An 8,052-nucleotide genomic window follows, 5' to 3' on the forward strand; every position below is an offset into this window, starting at 1 on the left:
CACTATACCAAACTACATATTTTGTCATTTAGGCTGGAGGACTTGTTGGTAATTCCTTTTGAATAGATGCCACTTGATGCTTGAGATTTTTGTACTGATGAGACTTTCACCTTATGTCCATAGTTTCTCATTAAAAGTGAGTTTCAAATATGTAGCATCAAATGGACATTTGATTGGTGCTGGAGGTCATTGTGACTTTTCATTGCCAGTGAGGATCTTGTACTTGTTCTCTGGCTAAAATCTGTTTCTCTGGCCTGTGTCAATTGCTGCTGCTCCACTTCCTCATTTTTGGGCTAAGAGAAGGGAGCACGTCCAATTTTCCATCATTTGAGGTGCATTACTTCCCCTCCCCTCTATCTCTCAACTCAACTTCACCAGGGCTGCCCAGAGTGTCTGTAATAATCCTTTTGGCCTTTGTGTAAAGGGTTCCCATAATAAGAGATCAGTTTAAATATAATGAAATTGTACTTGAGGAATGATTTCTAGATAAGTTGTTTTTGGCATAAGGGCCAAGAGCCTGAAGCTTACTCAGCACATAACTTTGATAATTAGATTATTTGGAGCATGGCCACCACTGTTAGATTCACAGGCCTTGGATCATGTTACAAGTGTGTGACAACAAAATGTTTATAGCATATGGATGATCTCTATAGCATGTTGTATATCTCTGCAGATTTTCAGCACCTTGCTCTAACTGGGCATGTGAAGGTAGCAAAACCTAGGACATGAGAACTGCCAAAGGTTACGCAGAGGAAGGCAGCTCCAGCCTCTGTCCTGGGCCTGATATGTGTATATAAACCTACTGACAGCAGGCTGGAAAAAGCTGGCAGAGAGAGAGAATGGAAAGTAGAGTAAAGGAGGAAAAGAGAGAGAGAGAGTGTCCAATCCGACCCACCCAAGTTTCGACCTATAGCTCTCTTTGTATTCCCCTGACACAAAGATTTATTATGCAAACATTACCGTTCCCAAAAATACATATTGAAACAATTTTTGGACAAACATGGGAGACAAAGTGAGCGTTCTGCGCTGTCACGGGAGTTTGGAGCTCAGGGCGAGGTGGCGAGGCAACGAGGAGAGCAGCAAGTGCATTAGTAGTCTCGCTTCAGGAGGCCTGAAAAGGTAAGCAGGCTGGGGCGGCGATGTGGGCCGTTACAGAAGAGCGAAGGACTGTCAGAAAGGAGGGAGACATGATTAAGAAGCTTCCACGGCCTCCCTGTCTGTCAGTGTACCTGCCTGCTTGGTGGAACCAGGCCGAGCAAAGGCTTGAACCCGGAGAGTGTAAACAGTTATAAACACACTCCCATGTACATGCGCACAGACTCACACACACACACACACACACTCGTACAGCTGTATGTCCTCAAAGCACATGCACTCACACACAAGTATGTATAGCTACAGTTTTGAGGTCATTTACTGACTAGGCTATATGCTGACTACAGGCTTTATGCTGATGAATACTTTTGAACTGAATTATTGTAGTACATGTTACACAGGTGCCTGTGGTGGCTCTGCAGGTACGACAAGTAACTGTGATCAACCTTTTCAAAAATAGGTTATTCAAGCTGTGAAAACACCAGAAATTGTGACTGATCTGCTTCTTCTGCTTTATATTACCAGCTACTTCTTCTAATAGTCACACAAGAAAGTGAGTGAAATTCCGTCACATGTTGTTGCAAAATAAGAAGTACTTGAAGCTAGCTGGCTTTCTAGCTAAATTACTAGCATTTGACCTAGCTAGGTCAACAATGGAAAGCAAAACACATGTAAGAAACACATAGTTCACACTAGGTACTCATCACTGTGTCAGTTTTTTGGCATTGCAATTTTTATTTTGCAAGAGAAGAACTTTTCTGCTGCTTATTCGAGCCTAGTCACAGTAACAGAAGGGTAGGCAAGGTAATCCAGGTGTTCTTCTCCCCAGCCTTCATCTCCTCCTCGGGGATCCAGAGGTGTTCCCTGGCCAGATGGGATATATAATCTCTCCGGCGTGTTCTCAGTCTGCTCTGGGGTTTTGTCCCAGTGTCAAGACAGTTTGCTATTCTTTGACGTTGCAAATTTGTCTGTCGAAGTTCACTAAACTTGACGCTAAACCTCAAATTTGCTTCGTTGATGTGAGTAAATCCTCTGGTCACAACAATTTTGTTCAATTTAACTGATTTTGGCGGGAAATTAGCTAACAGACCAACTCCTTTTTCAGTGTTGCCTCATTTTCAATAATGCTAGACAAACTAGCTCTTCCAAATCTAGGAAATGCATTTCCAGTCCTCTTTGCCATCACCATTACCACTCCGCGAGACAGCGAGAAACGTAAACACTTTGGTCTTGAATGCATACCACTGCCACATAGTGTTGCAGGGGACTTTGACAACCAATGGGTAAAGTTGTTGAACTACAAATGATTCCCTATCTGCTGCACAGAAATATAAATTATGCCGACTCCTTTTACTCTCAATTGTGCACCTTAACCTGAACCATTGAGCCTTGTTCAACACAGACAAGATTTAGCCACATTTCTAAAGACAAATGTTTTGGTTAGTCAAAGCTGCTGTCGTCTGGCTTTGCAACTATTTCTCAACCAGCACCTCTAAAGCTCACCAATTAACACATTATATCTCGTTTGTTTAATCTATACAAAAACCAAAGTGTAAAAACCTCATTTGTGGATTTATGAGGGGTTGCTGTGTGTGCTGGACTAGTTCTTGGTCGGGTGCAGTGACTTCCTGTCTTGTCGTCACAGCTAATAAGCATATTTCCCAAAATACTGAACAATTTCTTTGACGGTGGGGACATTGATGGAGGCCTTAGGATTGCTGCTGTTTTGATTATTAGACAAAATGTTTGTACTTAAAAGTCCAATGGGCCACTTGTTAGAAGTCTCACTTTTTTCAGGTTAGCTGTATTATTTCTTGAGTTATGAAGATGGAAAAACCTGAACACACTGTCAATTTAAACTTATGGACTTTTATGGACTCAAATGTGGGTTTTACATCTAATAATGGATGCATACGGTGCATTGACTTACACCTCAGCTTTCAGAGTGCTGACAACACACCCTGAATTTACCTAGTGTCGCTTCATAAAACCACCCGTGGATTTAATTTCTTTGAGAGGTTAATACTTCAAAACAGCATCCTGCACGTTAGCCAATTGAGGTGACAGATTCTTGGCAAGGTCTGAACTTCTCGGTGGCAAGTAAGCAGCATATGTTGATCAAGAGAAACCACCAAGGTTGAACTAGCCTCCTACATATTTGCTCTGGAAACTCAGCCGTGTTTGTCCATCAACAAAAGGTCAACCACCTATGTAATTTCTCACAAAGCACCTCACTCCCTATTCACTTCATCTGGGAAGTTATTGGACTTAAGAAAGTCATGGACTGAATGCATTCAAGCACATTTACATGCGCGCACAAACACACACGCTGCTCCACACCAGACTCACATCCTCCCTTTAAAAAAAAAAAAAAAGGTGATGTATGTGTTTTTCAGAAAGGTAGGTGAAACTCAACATGCCTCCTCTCTTGTCTCTTTCTCACAGTGAAAGGTATTCTGGAGGGAGAGGACAACGTCGCCCCGCTGGACAATTTACTGCCCTTCTCTCAGAATTCCACATGATCCAGGTATGGGAATGGAGAGTGGGAAAAGCCGGAGCAGTGAACTCACTGGCAGTTTTATCTTGTCAGATAAAACAGTATCTGCTGCTCTAAAGCTGTACATGAGAGTCTTTAGCAAGAAGCACTTTAGCTCCTTCTCACATTCTGGCTTCTGATTAAAAATAATAATAATAATAATAATTTGCACAAACACTGTGTCATTAGCAAGGCCAATAAAAGTGCACAGAGACCTGGAGCTTCTTCTGAAGACTTCTTTTTAAAGCAGCAACATACTTGTGGAGAAATGAAAACCTTTCAAGTTCATCAATCAAAATCTCTTAAATACTGAGCCTCTGCTCTTTAAAAGGGATATCAGTTAGGCGTCTCTAAAAGTGTTTTGAATAGGAGTGCTGCATCTTTATGTAAGAGTAAGAAAAAAACTATCCATAAAGATGATCCTGATAACTATGATTTACAAAATAGGCTACAAAAAGTTTAGATCTAGGAATATGTTTCTGTCAGATGCTTATTTTTGTCCAGAGTGAAAAAACATCAGAAAATTACGTTTTCTGTTACACTCCACTGAAACCAACACCAGAAATATGGCAATTTTGGCACCAAGTTGCACACCAGCTTCGGCTAAGATTTGCTCTTAAGCCCAAATGTTATGAGAAGCTTCTATAAATTTTAGCCCTTAATGCTAGAGGGAGCAACTTGTTTCCTCATCCTCTCTATTTTGTCTTCTTCCTTCTTTCCCATGCTGTGTACTGAGCCAGACACACAGACACAGGTGTGAATTAACACAGGTATATACACACACAGACACTAATGCAAACACATACACACATTAGCCTGACCAAGCAGGCCAAGTTAAAGAGGAGTTAGGGAGGAGGAGGATGAACTGCTGGGACTCTGGTTATCCTCAGTCAGGAAAGAGTGTTTTCCCACAGCAGTGCACGCAAACCGCTTCACATGGCTTTTTGTGTAACACAGCGTTCAACTCGTGTCTTTACTGCTCCCCCTCTGTCAGTTTTATCTGATGATGTAGTTTTCAATAAAAAGAGTGACCTATGACCTCTCACTGGTGATCATCATAAAGCACAATCGCTATCCAAATACTGTGTAGCCGAAAGTCTATTACGCTTTAATGCATTCATTTATGCTGTATCCCCAGTACATTTCTGACCTGCTCGCTGACTAAGATTTAACCAGACCTCTCAGGTAATCAGGTGGTGTTTTTTTCCAACAAGTCCTTCAAATTTAACAACAAGCCGTGTTGTTTGTCCAGACTCAACAACAACATAATGCCCTTGTCGACAGGACGACAGTGTTTGTCTGTGCCTTCCAAAACTGTTACAAATCAGTTGGAAAAATAAATCAGTTTTATGATGTGACAATGCCATGGTTAGAGTTAGGTTTAGGCACAAAAACAACTTGGTTTGGTTTAGGGAAAGATCATGCTTTGGGTTACTATTTTGTTAAGGTTAGGGGTCCTTCGTTGTCATGATTACAGTAATAAATACTTAGTTCAGGTTATGTTGAGGTTAGGTTAGATTAAGTAAGGTTAAGGTAAGGATACTGCAAAGCAAGACTATGTAACTTTTGCTGAACACCAGCCCCTGTGGCCACAAGTCACTATGACAGTAGATACTAGGGGCTGGGCAATAAACGATAATTATCTCTAATTTTCCTTGATAGAAATATAACAAATGTTCTAGTTTGACTAGTTGCCACCTGCCATTAAACAGAAGAAGACGAACATCCAATCATGTTGCAGGAATAGAAGTATGCTTACAGACAGTGGCTGATGAGCTAGTAGTTGGAGTGGAATAAGCATAATACCGATAAGCGAAATGAGCGAGAGCGACACAGAGAACTCCCAAGAACAACAGCTCAGTCGTTTCACCGAGTGCCCCAAAACAGCATGTGACAAAGCCCTCTAGTGGCCGTAGTAATTATGATTATTAGTAGTAATTATGTCAACAAAACACTGGACTTTAACACTGAGACCACTGTTTGTTTTCCGTATTAAACCGACAGTCAATCTTGTTTTTTTAAAGCATGACCACAATCGTTCCATAACCTTAACCACGTGTTAAATATTGTAACCATGATGACGAATCTCCCTTAACCATAACAAAGTACTTATTTTAGCCCAAATGATGATCATTCTCTAACCAAGTTGTTTTTGTGCCTAAACCTAACCAAACCTTAACCACAGCGTTGTCAAATCATAAATCACAGATTTATTTTTCAACGGTGATTTGTAACGTTTTTGGAAGACTGATAAGGGTCTTCAGATCAGAAAATGCTTCTGTGTGATGTTCTAGGGGCATGGACAAACAACGCATTTTGTCATTTAATTTGCAGGATTTAAGAGCATAAGAGAAGCACAAGCATAGAAGTCAGCAAACTGACTTAACATTGACTGTTATACAACAATATCTATAGTTTGCTATCATTAGTCACCATCAGCTTCTGGTCATACCAGACCAAGTAAAGTTGTAGCAGTATAACTCCTGTGTGTATTGAATTGAGCAAGGACGAGTTTTATTGCTTATGAATTAACATTTTAATTTGTAAGAGGAAGAATGCGTTATTTCTTTGTAATAGTCTAGCTTTTAATTGTCCTATCTTGCCCAAAAAGCCATTTAAGCTCTATTAGTACACATAAAAATTGGGTAAACTTATATTACTGTAAATAAAAAGGTGAGTAAACTGAATTAAGGTAACCTGTGTTTACTCTCCACTACATCCCTGATCATATTGTCTTTTCATTATGTCTCACTATCCAAACTTTTTTTCTTTGCACTCATTTGTTTTTTGTTGTCTGTTTTTTGGTCCTATCTGTCTTCCTCCTCCTCCTGTCCCTGTGGTCGTGATCTTCCACCATCTGACATCTGCTGTGCAGAATGAACAAACTGGTTCCCAATGTTTAGTTGGAGGGAAACACTAGAAATACACTCCAGTGATAAAGCAGGTGTGGGTGGCTTTTGTTAGACTCTTGTCTTATGCTGCAAGACTTTATTCCCAAATGTTTTGAATTGTTTGGAAAAGCTGAAGTTGGCAGGGATTTGCTGCTTCAGTGTGTGTGCATCTCTGTGCACTTAAGAGTTGCGTGTGAGGGAGAATTATACACATATCAAACCAAATGTCACTGGCCTAATGCTCGGATAATTTGGGTTTGACCAATATTTGTTACTTAGGATGATACATTTCAGTTTCCATGCCAAAACTGACAAACATTCAGTGTTTCCCAAGAATTTTGAAACCCATTGTAATAAAAATAATGAAGATTTGACCAATATGGAAATGTCATGCTGCTATTTTTGGACTGAAGCTGCTGACAAAAAAATATCCACAGATTTAGCATTATAGTGGAAATGTTATTCTTGGGTAGAAAAACTTCTGAAACAATATTTAAACACTATGCTCTGTGGTCTGGAGGTGCATTATGCTGCATTAGAGCCTTTTAGATGTAACAAAAATACCCAGATTTTAAAAGGGCCATTAAGTCATCTCTGACATTTATTAACCTCTATTATCAAACACGACTGAACTTCAAGTCACTTTGTATGACGTCATACTCCAATAGAAGCTGTGTAGCAAGTCAGATCACCACAGCTTTTGCTCTTTTTATGTTAACTCTTAACTTGTGCAGGTGTAAAATAAATGTAGTGGAGTAAAAAGTACAATATTCCCTAAATTTCCCTAAAAAAATAGCACATTTTGTTACATCTGTGGAATTAAATTGTATGTTCATATAAAATCAGTTGTTGCTCTGGAGCTCTGGGCCTCCAATATGGCTGCCACATGGTATGTTAAATCACCTGTCAGGCCTCTAATTTGCTCCCCATCTCTGATTTCATTTGAGAGCTCAACGTTTCTGCTCAGGTTTACGAAGCAATGTTAAACACTGGATAGACGAGGGTAAAGACTGAAGGAGAGACGGAGACCAGGAGACGCAGGTAGGAACGTTGGAAGAAAAGCCGCAGACTGGTGACGGTGGGAGAGAGGTGGGAGGAAGGTGTGTCGGGTGAGGCTGAGAAGGGTGAGAGCCTTTCTCAGGTAGGTCTGCCCAAACATGACGGCTTGTTTACCTGTCAGGTTGTTGCTTTTGTGTGGGCCTCCCACAGAGACAAAAGAGACAGGGCTTTAGCTCTTCTCCAAGCCGGACCACCAGTGCTGTGTGTGTGTGTGTGTGTGTGTGTGTGTGTGTGTGTGTGTGTGTGTGTGTGTGTGTGTGTGTGTGTGTGTTGCAGAGGAGTGCGCTCATGTTGGCGTGTTTGTCTTTACGTGTGTGTTTAAACATCCTCACATGTTTGTATGTGTGTGCGTGTGTGAGAGTTGTGCACATATGTGTTATGTGAGTGTGTTTATACATGCATGCGTGTGTGTTTGCACATGCGTGTGTGACCCTGAGCGCCTGTAGTGTTTGTTTCTGGGCGGGTTTGTGT

This window comes from Siniperca chuatsi, linkage group LG14 (assembly GCF_020085105.1).
Source record: "Siniperca chuatsi isolate FFG_IHB_CAS linkage group LG14, ASM2008510v1, whole genome shotgun sequence".
Lineage (NCBI taxonomy): Eukaryota > Metazoa > Chordata > Actinopteri > Centrarchiformes > Sinipercidae > Siniperca > Siniperca chuatsi.